This window comes from Scophthalmus maximus, chromosome 22 (assembly GCF_022379125.1).
Source record: "Scophthalmus maximus strain ysfricsl-2021 chromosome 22, ASM2237912v1, whole genome shotgun sequence".
Lineage (NCBI taxonomy): Eukaryota > Metazoa > Chordata > Actinopteri > Pleuronectiformes > Scophthalmidae > Scophthalmus > Scophthalmus maximus.
The window spans coordinates 7,677,911-7,697,293 of NC_061536.1; positions in this window are offsets into that span (position 1 = coordinate 7,677,911).

The window sequence follows — 19,383 nt, forward strand, 5'->3', positions numbered from 1 at the left end:
GGGGGGGGGGGGGGAAGTGGATATTTTCGGTGACCTCTTTTAATGGGACAATGGAGGCTGTCGATCGATTTGTTACACCTTTCTTTTTTTTAGTGAGGCTTGTGGTGAAGGGGAGGGGCTCCGAAATCTGCAAGAGGCTCCGTTAATAGCCCACACTCCGTCCTATAACTATTATCCCTCATAAAGTTTTTATAAAGGGCACAACACGTTGTAATGTTATCTCAAATGAGACGGCACGATGTACGTCCGTCCACTGCAGAGCCTTCTCAGGGGGACAGTGGAGAGGAGAAGAGGGCGAATAAAAAGAACCCTCTGATGAAGCTGGTTCTTCTTACTGAGTAACAGAGGGTGTGGTGATAATCACAACATCACTTGGATGGCACGAGAAGTGGCTCAGTTCACACTGGAGGTTCTTCCATCTGCAGCCGGACACCGGACTCGTCGTGCTCCACGGCTCCGGTCCGGGCTGCCCGCACCACCGGACCCACCCACGAGAAACTGGATTACTACTCACTTCGGGGCAAAGTCGCCACAACGGGGCCCTGGTTCGACGACCCCTGGTGAGTCTCACACATTTCCTTTCCTTCACCTGACATTCTCCCGCAATTAAACATCACAACAAAACGCAAGCTGCGGGCGGCTGTGCCTCGTTACGCACACAAAAGCCTCTTTACGCTCGGTGCCAAACTGATCATCTACGAGCACTGCACGAGTCTGAGGTCGCTTATTATGCGGTTAGAGAAATACCAAGTACCGCCCCAACATCTGTCTGTCCCCGTCTGTCAGAGGAGACCTGCCCGCTGATTGATGGAGCGCACTTACGTCACCAACATTTCCATCCCAAAGTCTGCGGACAGACAGACAAACAGGAAGACTGCACCTTCCTACAAGCAATGTACAAATATAGAAAATATGTTTTTTTATAATAAAATAGTATCATAATAAGGATATGATATATCTATCTTTTTTCTGTTATACACTACATTATTAGCAGTCTAAAGGACATTAAGGAAAATAAGATGTCTGATCCGTCTGTTGAAACCGTTTTCAATGTGTATGAAATTAAGAGCTTTATTTGGGAAAATGTAGAGGTCAGCGAGAAAATATGGAGAGTAAAATGAGCCCACCCTCTGTCAAAATTAAACAATTATATATATATATATATTTGAAATTTGTTTTATTATTTGTGGTGTTTAGTAACTAAGACAGTCTCTCTCGCTGTTAATGTTTTCAGGGAAGCAGAGAGACTGTAGAGGAGTGGAGAGGCTTGTGCAGGCTGTGATCCTGGGCCAGCAGGGGGGGACAGGGGGTTCAAGAGGCAGCAGGGGTAATATAACCATCACCACATTGAAATGCCTTGTACATGCATAAATGCTTTTCTGTTATTACAATAAAGTTTTTAAAGTATTTTCTTTCATATTACTGAGTAAAACTAAACTCTGTTCATTTTAAATCTATGTCACTGAGGTGTTTTCGTGACCTTAAAGCTGAATTATGGAAAGACGCCCATTACAGACTCACTGTCATCTGTTGGGATATTTGTTCCAGAAACATTTCCATCGAATACATGCCGTTCCCCGAACACTGTAAATAAAATTTAAAAATTGCAGGTGAGATGAGCGATACACAATTATGGAATTCATTCTCCGTTTGTAACCTATGACCCCAATACATGTACAATGATTTCAAACATGAATGCATTTTTTGTATTTTCTCTCTCTCACACACACACACACACACACACACACACACACACACACACACACACACACACACACACACACACACACACACACACACACACACACACACACACACACACACACACACACACACACACACACACACACACACACACACACACACACAGCCCCACAGCCACATGTGATCTGTACACGTTATGATCCAAATTGCTTGCTACAGGAGTTACACTTCCTGTGATGCAACCGCCCATGTCCAACTACATGTACGACAAAAAGCCGCACACACACAAACAGTTGTTTCCCACCACCACCCCCCCAACTTGCGTACACGAAGCCCCTCTTCAACATAACTGTGCCACAGTGACAGCATTATGACATGTCGGCGTGTTTCCTTCTCTTCTGCATGACGATACTCCCCCAGAGCCGGTGAGAACATCCATGTATATTTACATACATTATTCTCTCCTTTCTTTTGTCTCTGTCTCTCTGTCTTTCCCCCCAAGGTCTGACGTGACCATCTAAAGAGAAGCTGATTTACACGATCATATACTACGAAGGAGTCTCGCAACTTGTCAGAGCAGGTGAGGGACCCGAACGCATGTGACCAAATAATGCTATCCTTTTTTTGGGGGGACATATACTGTAAATTTTGATAATATTGTGTGGCATAGCTTTTTAGGTTTTGTCATTAATCATATGATTTTTTTCTGTCAACCGTTTTGCACATTTCAGCACAATTTTCCTATGAACAATTACAGTTCCAGCATTTGGAACTTTTTCTGTGTTAACAAACAATTCTGAAAATAATTTGTAAAATCTGATGAATAAAAAAAATGAAATAAATACATAAAATAACAGTCATGCCTGTTGGAATCCTATACAAGTGTGTTACTTTCAGGTCAAACATTCTACACAAAAAATATACAGCTTGAAAAACATTACAAAAAATTCCACAGTGATCTATATATGGTTTCAGTTTATTTAGAGAATTAATATTTTTCTCATAGGGGTGGATATTTCAGAATGTCTTATTCTCATTTCAGTTAAGTTTAGTGATATATTTTGGATCATCATGCTTGTGGTCAAGTATATTGACAAAAAATCATATTGACCCCGGCCAAGAATTTAATGCCTACCTCTTCATAATCATAAATAATTAATGCTGTGTTGCATATTTTGGCCTGTGGCTAACCACCCGAACCATTTTGCAGCCATAAACCTCTGATGTTAAAAGATTTAGGCTCCTCTGGCATGAAAGTACGAGCAGTGCACCACACAAATCCAGAGTCAGGAGTTTGTGGTGTTTAGCTCGTCTTTCTTCAGGTTTCTGGGATGTAACTTTTGAAAACCCCTTTTTCTTTTCTTTTATATTTTAATGTTATTTGTATAAAGATCTGCCACATCACCGGGGTTCTCAGCGTATTCTTAGTGGACTGAAATAAAAAGTGATATTCTCCCCCTCGTGTCATTCAAATAAGTTAACATTTGGAACGATGAAGGCTCACAGCTTATGATAATTCCTCTCTTTATATCTTGAGTAATCTTCAATCAATGATGGGTCCTATCAGATTCCAGACACTCATTGACAGCCTGAATATAAGAATATATAATAAAAAATTAATAAAGAAGGGGCTCTAACTTTGACACGAGCCATATCTCCACATCTATCAGATAAGACTGCATAATTAAAATGCCAAGTGTTGAGTATGGAGAGAGAAAGAGAGAGGGAGGGAGGTTTTTTGATATTTTATAGAGATTTACTTTTCCACGACTTGTTTAATGTGTAGACTTAAAAAAAACCCGATGTGTTGCTGTAGTTTTGACAATGCAATTAAAGGTTTGTAATCCCCACCTGAGCTTTTTTTTTTTTTGATTTTGTCAGTTTGGACGAAGAATGTGGTGAATTGCTGTGCAACAGTGACAGATGCAAGTTAATGAAAGGATTCGAGTCTCGGAGGGATTCAAGGTGTTATTTTATAGCGACGCTGAAGGGAGACAAAGCAACTTCAGCTTGTTTGCACGAACTGTTGTTCAGCAGAATACATACCGTGCCCCCCCCCCTCCTCGTATTATGTGTTTCTTTTAAACATGAGCTACATTACGCACCACAACACAACAGGGGAAACTTTATCTGTGCTTCGAGACAAATAGTGTGACGGAGAGAGATTTCCTGCTTCCTGGAAAAAAAAAAAACCCTCAGCTGAATAAGGTGACATATTTCACATTTCAAAAATACCTGCCTTTCTGACATGCATTCTCCTTTTTCCTCTCCTCCTCCCTCGCCTTTTGTTTTCTTTGACACGTGCACTCCAATTAGCATTTTTCAGCCATTAAGCAGGAAAGAGAAACAGCCAAATGTTTGTCTCCCCGAGCCTTACTCCGACAAGACTCTCTGAGGCGCTGCGGAGAAAAAAAAGAAATAAGAAATTTAACATTCAGACAGACTCAATATTATCCTCAATGTTAACATTATCTTCTTCACACAACAATTACCAATAGCTTTGTCTGGGAAACTGATGTGACAATGCAGCCACTATGGTTTATGAGAGCTGTTGTCAGTCTTCGTTTGGAGCAATTAGAATGATTCAAAATAGTTTTTTGAGAGAGAACACAAGCGATGAGGATTATTTTCTTCCTCGGTGACATCCTGTAATCTGTGAAACATTTCCATTTTCGAAATATTTCGAAACACAATATAAGTGTTTCCGAGGCCCAATATAACTTAAGCTCCTTCTCACCGTCTGTGATAAAACACAACAGTCTCTTGAGGATAACATGCGAATACTGTATCAGTTAGATTATGACAGAACAGTTCGAAGTCGAGTCGTTTTTTTTTTTGTCATCCGTCCTCTTGTGTCAAATTAGTGCATCCTAATCTTCAGCTTTACCCCTAAAATTTAAATCAGCGAATTTCAAATTGCACATATCCCTCGCTGCGGGCTCTGGCTGCAGAAATCTGTCACTGCTGCTGGTGTGCCGTACATTAAGGGAAGAAAATGCTCTTAAAAAGGTGCTTTTCTGACATTAAAATGACTTGTGTGCACAGCGCTGGTCGATCCGCGTAGTTTGAGGCATATATTTATGAATAGGAACCTTTAATTAGGGCTTGTGTTTCCTCCCCAGTCACATTGAGGGATGGTCCTCGCCGACATTCATTAATGATAATCACCAAGAGCGATGGCATAGCTACAGGCCAAGTCTCAGGGGACCCGACACTTGAAAAGAAGCATTAAATTACACAGAGGGACTCTTTAATTGCAAAAAGGAAAATATATAGCCATCATTGTTAAATATGATCTTTTGTAAGCCTTTACTGGTTCAAGGATTTGTCTAAGGGTTTTCTTATCCTCACACTCCTTCGACTTAATCTAGAGCTTTTTCGTCGATTGTACACAGAGAGCCCTTTTTAAAAAGAAAACACCACTTCTCACCCATCTTGGTTTTCGTTATCGAAAACCAAGCAAGAACGGTCAATTGATGAACATTTATCGCATTATTTAGCAATTTGTTGTCAACTCAAACTTGATGTGAAAATCAAAAGCAAGTTTTAGACCGACTGTACATCCACAAAACAGGCAAATAATAAATCTATCATTCTGAATGTGTCTTAAACATATAGTTATAGTTTAACATTGTACATTAGTGTTATTGGTCAAAGGTAGGGCTGTGCACATGTGACTGTTGTTATCAATGCAGCCTTTTCTTTTCCAAATAACTTTTGGAAGTCCATGTTTAAAACTAGGACAATGACTCTTCATTGCACAGTTTGTCATGAGTCTGACTGAGGTACTGTAGAAAAGATCTGGTATTCTCTTCAGGGATCAATTTTGATTTACCGATAATCGATAAACTGGACTTGTAATGTACCTTTGTACATTACATTATTGTATCTAAAGTTATCTATATTTTGTTGTTTGGTCCCCGCCCACCTTTTACCAATGGCTTAACTTGTAAAACTCACTTGTGATTATAATAACAAATATAATAATTATCTACTGCATTTTGTCTTCTTGTCTCGCTCAATCGTTCTTGAACTCGTTCTTTTGGGGAAGAAGGGGGATGCGTGTCAAAAAAAAAATTGTTAATGAGAAAATCTTGATCGGAAAAAAAGAACGTTGTGCATGAAGACACAGACGTGATGCACACACTTCTACTCGTACACACCGACTCTTGACCTAATTGCTCAGTCTCACTCAACTAATAAATCACAGCTGACTTAACATGGTGACAAGGTTAGGTGGGTGACATTTTCCAAAAATCGGTCTCCTCTTTCCTGTTTTTTGTCAGGCTCTCCTTATTACTCTCTTTGGTCTATCCTTTCTTCATCTCTTCATCTCTCCATCATTATCTTCCCTAGCATGCATTTCTCTCTTTTTCTTCCTCGTTTCTACTGCTTCTTCCCTACTTCCTTTCTCCTTCATCCTTTTTTTCCATTTCTTTCTCTCCACTGTTCCTACTTTGCTCCTCATCAGATCATCTCTACCTTGGATCCAAATGGAGAGCGTAACTCGGCTATAACTAACACATCTATTTTTACCTGTTATGGGGGGGGGGGTGCTTTGCAGAGGTGAGAGTGGGCATGCAGGGGAAGGAGGAGGGTTAGGGGCGGGGTTACAATGCTCCATTAATCAAAAAGAATGACACTCATGTCGTCCCTGACAACCATCCTGCCACCCGTATGTCTGTTCCCCTCCTCCTCCATCCCACTCAAACAAGACAACTTTAGTGACGGCGAGGGGGGGAGAGAGAAGAGTGGGGGGGACGGGGGTGTGGGGTTGAGCGAACTTTATTAATCAAGCATCTCAGATTAATTGTTATGAAGTGTCACCCATAAATTCTCCATTTGGATTTAATAATCTTGGGGGTAGACTTAACAATCTCTGTCGTGATTTGAGTTTTATTGAAGAGGCTGTGGAGACAGAGGGAGAGACGGAGAGGGAGAGAGATGCAGTGACACAAATAGCTTCTCAGCGGACAGTCCCTCTCCACATGACAGTTATGAAATACAATTATCAGCCAGATCTGCTTAAGAATTCATCAACTGCACCCTTGCTTTCCAAGGAGAGAAGGAAAAAAAAATACCCTACATACAAAGCAAGTCTTAACTGATAAGACTTCTCTTTTCCCTGCAGCCCTTAAACTATCATTTCAATTTTTCTCTGTCTCCGACATGTTAAGTCACTGTAAAGGTGCGGTGCGCATATCGCTTTGAAAGCGCCCCGTGTGTTATATTAAAGCATATATCATTAGGTAATCAGGGAATATGGTAAATGACACGCCGCATGCAAATCACCGACACAGTGAGTAGTGTGTTTGAAATGTATTACCCGTTGGTTTGCATCGGGGTCAATAATAGCAGTTAATCTCCCCGTGTAGTGGAAATATACTGTCAGTGAATCGTACAACGCCCTGTCAGCTCTCAAAAGTAACAGAATCATAAAACGCAAATGATTTCAATCAAATGTCGTCTAATTGCAGTCATATCTTCTTGAAATGAACGAAGAATGGCCGCTATGCAGGTTGACAGTGTGCATAAAATTTGCATAGCTTTGCATATCGCAGTGCCATTAATGTTAGTTTTATTGGAGACTCGGGTTATCCCGTTTTATTTTTTTGTAAAGTGCAGTGTTCTTAAAGGAACAAGGACCAAACGGTCCAGGTGATAGTTGTAGAATGGTTTTACTCAGCTATCATTAAGACACTTTGACAAAATGGAGCTAATTTGTGCATCAGAGAGCAGAATGTGGCCTTGTTTCTGCCTCTGAACATTATTTTGTCTGATCCAGGAAGCTATTTCCTAATCTGTCCAGCGAGACCGGTTTGACAAAAGAGATCTGAGGGATAGAAAACAGCTCTGTCTTTGTTCAGGATAATAATGGAAAGTCTTTACGTGACAATTTTTGGGGAAAATGCTGGAGAAGCTTGTTAAACATGTGCCTTTAACTACACGTTCCCCTGTCCCAGATATGGTCCTGACGATTGATGCCTGGGCCCTGTGAAAAATCACGATGGCTGGATCCGCGGTAAATGTTTTAGCTATCAACACTGCTCCATCCAGCGTCGCCCCAACACCGAGGCCCATCCCTCACTGACACGGCGTCGTGGCCTTAGCCCGGTTAAATCCAACCCTTTCTTCTCCCATCAGTAACCGCAGTTGTCTGCCTGCGATGTGACTTCGGAATGACTCCTTGACCTCAAGCTCATCTGTTTTAGTGGGATGGTTAATTTGAATGAGATGGAGACATTTTTGCAAATAATATTGTGACACAGGTAAACCCTCAGTGTCACTCGGGTTTAATGTACGAATGTACAAATGTACACATTTCTAAAATCAATAGATAATAATTACTTTTCTCAACAGCTAAACCACAATAGCAAATTAGTTTTGAGGTAAATGTAATCGTCACCAGATTACACTTTCAATTTAATGTATGTATGTATTTGGCAAGTCGCAAATATGTTGACACTGAACATATCATTTAAATGTTCACATACAAGGAAGCATGTACAAGTACAATATCCACTGTGCCATTATTACACTTTTTGTAGTTATGTTTGGGCGTCACAGCTCTTGGATAAGGTCAGTGAAAGATCACAGCCTCGTTTAATGCAGAACAAAGTCCAGACGCTACGTTACAGTTAACACAAACCACAATCTTTGTTGCCTAAACAAAACCACCGATTGGACTCTGGATGCAAAGTCAGGTCTCTGGTGTGTGACAGTTGTACGCTTTGTCTGCCTGCCTGCTGCCATTAAAGTGCCTTGTTAGAAAAAGTGCAGTTCTTTTCTACTTATACCAAAATAAACATTTTATATCAAAGTCTTGTACTTGTATTGGAATTATTGTATGTTTTCCCTCTGCCCTGCTCTGTCCCTTTTGTTCAGAGACGTGCCGCAACGACATGTTTAAGTTCAAGTGACACAGCCCTCTAGTGGCCAAAGTAATTAAAGCGGCTTTCAGACATACACTGAATTCTGGGTGTTATGCATACATTTTTCGGAGGGGCTGTATGCGACAACGCAATTGTTGCTCCGGTGCTTTTCTGCCAACACCCTGGTAAAATGTTGGTGGGAAAAAATGTCGGAGTGAGCCCACGTGAGAATACAGCAGGTGTTGATGACTATGAACAAAAAGAAAATCTGCTTATCGCAGCAGAATGATCGTCATGTCCTGCCTCCTGCATGCTCTACCCAGACGCCACAGAATGTTCCTGACATTTTTTCCTGTTGATGTGAATGCGTCAGACACGGACAATTTCCTGCTGCGTTCGTCATATGTGAAAAGCAAACTCGGGATAGTGTCCGTACCCGATTTTCTGGACATTTACCTTAGTTCATGTCTGAAATCAGCTTATGACTCTGTCAGGAGCCAGGGAGGAAGTAAGGTTTCATGTTACTGAGCGACAAACAACATAAGGCCAAACTATCACCTGGGGGTGGGGTGTAGCAGTTCATTTCCTGTTTCCTGCTACCTGTCAACATTGGTTTCTTTTAAGTGTGACCATGATTGTTACCTGACGTGATTAATTTGGTAACCATGGCACCAAAAGTCTCCTTTGACAAAGTAGTTATGTTAACCAAAAACCATGATCCCTATAACCAAGTCATTTTTGTGTTAACCCAAACTTTAACAAAAGCAATTGCGCATCATAAAACACATTTTCAAAATACATAATATTATTTTCACACATTCCAGTCTTTTGCTCACAACATGCTTCAAAATTTGAAAGTCATTTTAGAATGGGGTTGTTTTTTTTAATCGCATTTCTGCCTCATCACACCTTCAAATCAATCTCCTTTATAACATTTGACAAAGATGCATCCTTTCTGTGGATTCAAAATTCAAAAAAAGATATAACGCTCCACCCAACTGCCCCCTCTGCTCATTGCGTCTGCCCCAGTGGTCAAGGACACCCATATCAGTGGACGTCAGGGTAGGCCCCATCCATCAGGGGGCTATGGGTAATGGAATCAACCAGTGACAATGATCATCAGCACTGCAAACAATGGGCCATAAACATCCCCTGACAAGTGGTCAAATGCGAGGAAGGGGAAGGTGGGGGCTGGGCTAGGCTAGGCTTTGAGGGATTGTGTGCAAGCCTGAGAGTGTGTTTATTTATGTGTGTGTGTGTGTGAGTGTGTGTGTGTGTGTGTGTGTGTCCACACATGTGAGTCAGTCAGACAGGGGCTGTAACACGAGGTGAAACGGTGCTGCAAGAGGAGCAGAGAAACGGTGAGGAAGATCCCTCTCTGGGGATGATGTGGTGGGCCATCACGCTACATCTGAAAACAAATGTCCCCCCTGGTCGGAGTTCAAACATGCCTCCGCTTATTTTAAGAGTTTGCATATCCCACTTTCTCTTCGCCCTTTTCGCTCCTTTAAGATGAGTTTTTATCTGAGTTTTGTTTTATCGGATCTCCTGCTGCGGCGAGGGCCAAGGATAACAGGAGATTAGATTTACATACTGTATACACCCTGTACACCTTTGTCTGCTTTTTAATGGAATTTCTCATTGAATATAGGAAATTGCAAAAAAAAAAAGAAAAAGAAAAACTTCTAAACAGATTAAAATACTACTCAAGCATAAGATTGCTGCTCCTGCCAAAATGGATCTTAGTAAAAAGTGGGCATTCATTGTTTCAGTCTCTCTCTTTCTCGGTCAGCAATTAGAGAGAGGTTGACGATTTCAAAGAAAGTGTATTTTTCTTCTCTCTTTATGTTAAGTTTCCATCGCAACGAGAAGTTGTTGCTTTTGTAAAGTGGGGTGTTTCGTCACCACACACACACACACACACACACACACACACACACACACACACACACACACACACACACACACACACACACACACACACACACACACACACACACACACACACACACACACACACACACACACACACACACACACACACACACACACACACACACACACACGTTTAATTAGCCACCATTTGTCTCAGCTTTCCCCTCCATTCCTCTGTTTATCCAAATGTCAGGATTGACACTGGCCAATTAGTGCAATGAAATAGCCTAGCCACTTGGAACAGTACAAACCAAGTGGGATGTTTGCTTGGAGCTCAAGGATTGGTGTGTTGCGTCATTTTGTGATTGTGTGTTCATCAGTTGTGTTTGAGTGCGGAGGTGTACTAAGGGCGTGAATGAGAAAAGCTCAGCGGGTGTTAGTTGAGTAAAGATATTTTTGTCGTTTGGTTTTCTAATACTAGGTCATCACTATTTGTTAAATGTTATTTTGAGCTCATCACACAAATGGTGGCTTTGTTATTAGCAGAAAACATGTGTGATAGTGTGATAGAGCTTATCATTATTTTATGTTTTGTCATTTAGTGGCAGACTCAATTGACCCGAAGATCGGCTCGCTCTTCACAAATCCCAGAAATGCAGGGCAACAACGGGTGCTGCAGCGATTTACTAATTGTCTTCATGATTCAAATTAATAATTGGTAAAGCTTTAGCTGAAGTGCACATCTAAGTGTTCTGTTTCGCTCACTTGTGTCTTCATAAAAAAAAATTTAAAACAGGAAGAGGAAAAGGCAGCTGAGACGATATCATTAATAGTCTCTCCAAATTGAAACAGTCATCAAGAAGAGTGTCTTTAAATGTCTCTGGAAGCTTTTTGTTGAGTGCAAATGAAATCTCGCTCATTTTGCTGGTGGCTACATGACTGATGTGTTGAATAAGACAGTCCGTTTTGATGCTTTTGAAGGCTGCGGGTTTGAAGTATATGATTCTGAAGTGCCAGCATATGCTTAGTGAGATAAGTCATTTGACACACAGACATCACAGCCGGCAAATCTTTCGTCTGGCTGCCTTGAGTGTCCACGTCGCGTGCTTTTTCAAGAACACTTTACAACTGTCACAACTGACTGTCAGCGCCCAAGTGACACATGCAAACGAGCTCATTTTGAACACAGATTAAGACAGCTGTCATATCAAGAAAATATAAATTCACTCAGACTAAAAATACCATTAATTTTGATCTTGAGCCGCTTTAAAAATTAATTTGCCATTTAAGAGCCAAAGAATCTCCCTTTTCAGCCTCATCATAGAGTAATTAAATGAATGCTCCTACTTGGGAGTGAAGCTTGATTTAAAGCAGGAATCATTGAAAGCAACACAACAGCAACTGCAAGTCAAAGGAAAGCAAAAGCCTCCCCTGCTGTTAGTTCTCTCTCTGAATATTTGACTGAGCTACATGATATCAAGAACCAAACACAGAACATTGATACACACAAATAAAGACCCAGTACGTGTATACATACAGTATATGATTACATACAAACACACACACACAAACAGGCCGCGGGGGTCAGACGTGCAAACGAAGTCGCTGACACTGTGACACTTCTTTGGCAGCGTTGTGCAAGTGTCGTCTGCGTACAGGGACTCTGAATAAATGGATCTGAAATGATTTACCTAGGGTATCAGCCACCTGAGCACAGACACATGCATATACAGTGAACCCCCCCCCCCCCCCGCCACACACCCTGCACACACACACACACACACACACACACACACACACACACACACACGCTTCTCCCCTCCCTCCCTGTTGTTTATACAGAGACGCTGACGCAGACACACACACACACACACACCAACACCTAGAGAAAGAAGAGACAAAATCTGGCAGAGCAGCATCCTGTTGTGTCGTACTGAGTGAGTCACAGTATTTGACGAACACCAATGTGAGTTTTACCAAACAGTTCGGACTCTCTCTCGGCTCTCGTTTTTTGTGACCCGAGCTGATTAATGTCCATTTGTTCTCAGACAAAATGGAGAGTATAAATGAGGTCACGCTAAGAATAGCCACTCCCCTGACCTTGGCTTCTCCAGCAATGCAACTTTATCAGCTGAAATATCCTCCATTACATTCTAACAACAAGAGACGTGTCTACAGAGGCAGCAGCGGCAGCAGCACAACACTGGCTGAGGGCAAGATATCCAGATCACAGCGGCTGTTGTCACCTACAAGCCAATTGCAATCATCCCCCGAAAAGTGTACATTTAGGTTTTTTTGTGATAAAAATGCAGTGAACGTGAGTTAATAAAGACACTGTATGAACATACAGAGTGTGCATGTGAATGGTTAGGACTGTGTAGGCATGAAAAAAATGACATATACATATGTATATTAAACTATGTCTGTGTGTGCTTAGTCTGCCTCTTGAGTGACAACGCCTACATGTAAAAATTGGTGACGCTTTTTTTGACAACTACCTCCATGATGATACAACACACTAATCAAAGTCTACTTAAATTGTGCACTGTGCAACAATGCAAGAAAAGATGCAGTACAGGTTTTATTTGCGGAGAATGAACTGTTTGTTTCTCAAGGTTTATGTGGCATTAGCGTTTGTGGTACATAAGACCTCACAATAATACCTCACATCTTTGAATGATGCTTATAAGTCATATGATGTATATTCGATCTGCAATGGCCACTAGGATGTAGTGCATGACCTGATGCCCCATCAGCAAACACCGCAACACAGCAATACACCAAACAATCTGAGAGAAGATATTTGAAATCACTTCTTAGCTCGTCACACACAGAAACGGTGGAGGCATCGAGAAGGAACAGAATAAAGTCTATTCTACATTTTGGTTTAGGATTTAACTACGTTGGTTGGATCTGAATATATTCAAACAAATAAAGTCTTAGTTTCATTTCTTTGAACTTGATTTTTCAGCCTGTTTTTTTTTCTGTCAGTCTAAAAATTAATTTTCTTTGGCGAAAACAAATATATTTTGATTTCTTAACAAATATCTGTCAATGAAACCAAAACATTTTATCAGCAGCATGAACACCTGATGTCAGTGCATTCACTATAAATGTTTTCATGAATAACAGCACGATACAATCTTCTGTCAACTTGCGAAACAAAATTGGCTTTTAAATATGGCGACAATTCATTACCACGGCTGCACAGCCTCACCACTGTTAGTAGAAGGGATTTGTTTGCTAAATGACAATATGATAAACAACAAATGTCAAATCAGAACTTGCAAAAATGCTGTTGCAGCGTTTGATCCGGGTGCACAGAGGGTTAACAGTGTGACGGTCCGGCTCTGATGGGAGACGTGTCCCCGGCAGATGGGCAAAAAGTTGACACTGGTGCAGAGGAGAAAAACAACAAAGTCAAGAGGTGAAAAACTGAGGCATCAGAGAGATACATCATCATCTCACCCCTCCGACACTCTGTAGGGCTTGACCTTACCAGGCTGCCGGGTTGTCAGAGTGGCCTAATCAAGCAGTAGGCAGGGCTGCCAGAGCTGCCGCGGTCTGAGAACATGCACAGCTCTGACTTCATCAGTCCAGCTGATACATGTGCATAAAGAAAAAAAAAAAGGGTGTCTGGTGTTTTAAAAAATTTTCACCTTTCCTCTCCTTTTTTTCCCGCACACACATAACACAGTGGAGATATAGGACAAAAAAAGAAAAGGGTTGAGGAGCTAATTGTGTAGACAGAACAAAAATACAAACTAAAAATGAAATAATACTGTTTTAAGATAATTAAAATAAGCTTTTATTTTAGAAGCCTGTAAATCTATGCATTTCTTATGTCTGAAATACAAAACATTGGTGGTATGAATACCATAGTATTTATACCACTGCGATCCACAGAGTCCAATTCAAAGTTGGCGAATAAGAGCATGAATATCATGAGAGCTGTATTAAAAAATATTATTGACCTTTCCATGATTGCGAGTGGACATCAAACCCAACTTCTTAAAGTCTCTCCCATGTAGAATGTGTTATTAACATATGCTGGCCTTAATAAATAATCTCTGTCACATTATAAAAAAAAAATTAAGCACAACTCTACAATTTTATGAGCCTGTAAAGGTGAAGGCCATGCATATAAAGTTTTTCATGCACCGTGAACTTTTGAGGGATGCTACAATAGGTTACATAATTAATTTCTGCAGGGAACCCTGAGCCATATATTTTCAACATTTTCCTCATCCTTAAAAAGGTGCCCTGGTATTGGAAGATATGAAGATGTGCGACTCTCCATTACCATCGAGCAACTGGGTCCAAAGTTCAAATCTATTGTCTCCTAATGCTGACGGGTTTCAATCGCACGAACAAGGAGATAATCCACGTTATAATGAAATATCCCAGAAAATTACAAGAAGCAAATGATGCAAATGTTTCCATCTGTTACCATCAACCGTTCATGCGTTACGAGTGACCTTTGAAAGTTAAATAGGGGTAGGTCAACATTATAATATGAACCAATGCAAGGTAACTGTATTAGGGAACAAAAGTATTAGCGGTTCTAGAAACAGCGTTGAAAGATATCCAACGCTACTGCTTGTACAACTAATGTTGTACAACAGGTCATCATGCATCAGCATGCATCACACTCTACGCTCTGTACAGGAGCACTTTTCCATCTGCAAAACCATGCAGTTGATTTTTGTTACAGCGCACCAACAGACCAAAGGCTTTTGTTCTTTGAGCAGCGATACCCTGTTGTGATTTTCATTTGAGTCACAGTGTGTAAGACTTGTTAATTTGATAAGCTCAGTCTCTCTCCCTCCGTTACTAAGTTCTTTCTCTCTGACTCTCGCTCTCATACATACACACACACACACACACACACACTTTCAATATTAAACAGCAAAGAGCAGCATAAATCTGAGGCTTGCCGTCAGAAATCCATTCAACACCATTTCCAACAAATTTGTGTTAGTTTTACTCACTTTACTAATCCAGTTCTGATATAGGGGGGTGTCATTTTGGGCAGACATACAGTACATAGCAGCATATGTCATCCAAAGTGGCCGCAACAATCATAGAGATCAATGCTTTCACAGTGATCATCTGATTTTCTTTTAATTACACACTGTGTTTTCAATCATAGACACACTGGAGTCTCAGAGATTACGTAACAATGTTTAATTCTGTTGGTTTATGTTAGGGCCACCAGTTTGAAATTACTCTTATTATATTTCTGAGACATGATGGTTTTTCCTGACAGTTATATTGGACTACTCTTGAGCCTTAGCTGCCAGTTCTGTGGATAAGAAAACAGTTATGGGGGCTCAAATCAAAGCTGCAGCATATTCAAAACGCTTTGTTTACTGTCTATATTACTGTCGCTAGTCTGTAAGAAGTACTGAGTAAATAAGAACAAACAAGAAAAAGTCACACTTGTTCTCCTCTCACTGCCTCAGTTGTGAAGTTTGACCACAGTCAAATGTTTTACATGCCTCAGCCTACTATTATCAGCTCTGCAACACCGCTGACAGTGGAAACAGGTGAGGCTGCACTATGGAATCAGCCTTGACAGCGGAATGATGCCAATGCAAGCCAACATTTCTGTGTACTTGACCCCTTCCCAACTCGTACAAGCCAACACCAATATTGCTTGCTGTTGCCACTCAACGCATGACAGCAGAATGGACACAGAGGGAAAGTTTGGTTCTGTTTCTTGCTCTTCCTTATCGGCCTCTTACCAGAGGAAAAAAAAAAAACAGCAAATCCAATGCACTCGGGGGGAAAACGAAACACAACAATAGCATCCACCAATAGCACTGTCAAACAACGCCATCTCTCTCGGATGTTAAAAGCTTTAAGAGCTGAGGCCTCTGTGACATCCACAGCCTCTGGGTGTCAAAGATGGTTGAAGACTTGAGAGCAGGCCTCTGTTTTAAAAATACTGTGTGTGGGTGTGTGTATGTGCGCGTCTCAGCGCAGCAAAAGTGACATTTGAGGGGCACTTTACAGAAGCCAGCGGTTGCTTGGGATCTTCTGTATCACCTAAAGAGCCTTTGTCAGTCATTGGAAAGCTGTCACCTTTCGGGGGGCCGATACGGTAGGGGGAGCCGGCTGACAGGTAGGAATTAATGAGAGGTGTATGACAGCAGACCTCGGTGCTCCTGTGTATTTGTGCGAGTGTGTGTTCGAGTGTGTGTTCGCATGCGTGAGTGAGGTCCTTTGTCTCAAGAGGATGAACCACCTTCTTTGTCATCTTGATGAAGGAAGAATTGGAAGAATGGTGTTAAAGGGAGAGAAGCGGAAAAATAAGAGATAAGAGTGAAATAAGGGAAATAAGCCTTTCAGATTTTAGGTTTTTTTCCTTTGTCGTTTTCTAAATAAAGAAAGTGCTGGACATCAGAGCGTTCCCATTCCAATAGCCAGTCCCCCTGACGTTTGATCCTCATAATAAGCACCTGTACTCACTGACAAGGATTCATCACTTTAGGAAGCAATCACACATTTCCACCTCTGTTCACCTCTGCCTCCCTGGCTGCATGAGACCACAAGTACAAATCCTTGCAGAACAATTGAAGAGGCTCTTCAAACATGGTGCCAAATTACATTCTCTTTTTACAAACATGTGTGTCTGTCTGCCTTTATGTTCCTGTGTGTGTGTGTGTGTGTGTGTGTGTGTGTGTGTGCGCGCGCGCATGCAGGCTGATGTAATAATCTGTGTTCCCTTCCACATTACACACTTCTCCATCGCAGTAAATGAGTTCTGTCAATGTTTCTGCATCTCAATTACACAACGGGAATAATAGGCAGCAGCAGTGAAGGATGCAGAGGAGAAGAGGAGGAGTACATGGGGGCAGCGCGTCAACGGATCCCACAGATCAAAGGCACTTCTTACTTAGCAAAATGTATCATAGCTATCTTTATTTACAAATTACAAGTGTCAAATTATTGAATAAATCAATGAATAAAACCGACAATGTGAGAGTGGTGACATAGCTCATGCAAAATCATTGTGTTTAAATGTGAAGCAATGAAGTGCACATACATATGTCTTCAATACAAATCTCTTTGGCCAGCAGACAGTCGCGGCAAGGACAGTCATATCAGCTGGAGACAAAAATGACCCATGTTATTGAACAAGCCGATGTACTGATGAACAGGGTCAAGGTCACAGTGTCACAGAGCCAAAGTCTACAGCCGAGTCAAATCAATGGTGGTCTTTGAGCTCACGATGGAGCCAGCTCCATTAACTTTGCTAGTCGCATCCTAAGTGGCCATACTAAACATGATCGCCTCGCGTTCATCAGAAATGAACTTTGGGGAGTCAAAAGGATAAAATTCCACCCACACCCGTCATGATTTCACTACAATCTGAGGTTTGAATGAGGTTTCTCCTCATTTTGGTGAATTTAGTGAAATCATGACGGGTGTGGATGGAATTTCATCCTTTTGTTAAAAGAATACGAAAATTGTTTTGAAACAAAAATGTCTTTACATTGTTAAGTCAGTGGGTGAACTAGCTTTAAAAGATAGCTAGGTAGCTAACTAGCTCAGCACTAGCTAATTGCCTAGCGGCTTTTAACTCCAAAATGCCATTTTTTGTTTAAATATTTCATCGGCTCATCAGTGGTATGGCTGGTACACACTGAAAGTCAACACGGGTTTTTCGTTTTAACACTGTTTAGCCTCACCACTGAATTTAGCTTTCAGCTAGTCATGGCACTGAGAAGGCCTGAAATGAGTTTGCCTAAATCAAACAGCGAAAACGTACCTTTAATACAACGCACTAATACAAAACCACCATGAACATGAAATGACTCTCATTGGCACTGCCAGTGAAAGCTTGCCCGAAATGTAAGACAAGATATCTTTGACTTGATAAGAGGCCAGACAGAACTTCTGTTTTTTTTTAATCCAAGATATTTAGTGTGAAAACAGTTTTTAGAGATAAAGATTGAGAGATAAACATTTAAAGTAACATTTTCCTTTGGAAAACTGAAGACTGGAGTCAGTAGGCCTGAGAGAGAAACCTAAGAAGAAAAGGTGCATGTGTATTTCCATGTGAGACGGCAAATTCTGATAGGAAGATGTTGATTTAAATAAACTGACTCTCTAAGGATCTGACATAAAACTGAAAAAAAAAGAAGAAAGAGATAGAGGGAAAAGTGGGAGAAAAAAACAACAACCCAGCTTTCACCGAGTGAGTTTATCAGCTTGGCACCTGCTACTGGAACATTCTTGATGAACCAAAGGTTGTCTTCATTAAGCGCATTAATATTCATGACGCATGGTAATTTTGACACAGAAAAGGTCTTGGTAACCTTTTCGCGTGTGAGGAAATTTTTTTACTTCTCAAGGAAATTACAGTCCGGCAATGACTTAATTAATGCTCGCTTTCTTGGCCACGGTTTGAGGGCCTGTCAGTTTGGTGCGGCGCTGGCTGTCAGGCATGCCGAGGGCTCAGGGAGAGAAGGATTGAAGGAGAAGAAAAGACAGGAGGGGAGAGGTGAGAGTAGAGGAGAAAATACAGACCGATGAAGTCAACATGCGCTCATTTTGCCCACAGAACATGGTAATAGGTTTGCCTTTTGCCTTTAAAGTTGTTTTCAGCGTCCTCCCTCCTCTCTTTATTTCTGATTTTATTTTGCCCTTTTACCCTTTCTGACTTTTGTACTCCTTGATTCACGAGAACCCATAAATTCGCCGAAATAGATTAAAAATAATGTATGAATGTTCCCTTTGCAACCGAGATTAAACGTATTCCACATTCAGCAGTGTTGCCATTTGTAACTGAGATTAATCTATCACTCTTGATTTTCACTCTAATTAAAACCAACCGTGCAAGACTCATGTGCCTCGTTGCGGTTATGACTGACATGACTTGCGGATCTATTGAATCAAACCTCTGTAGAACTGTCTAACGGTT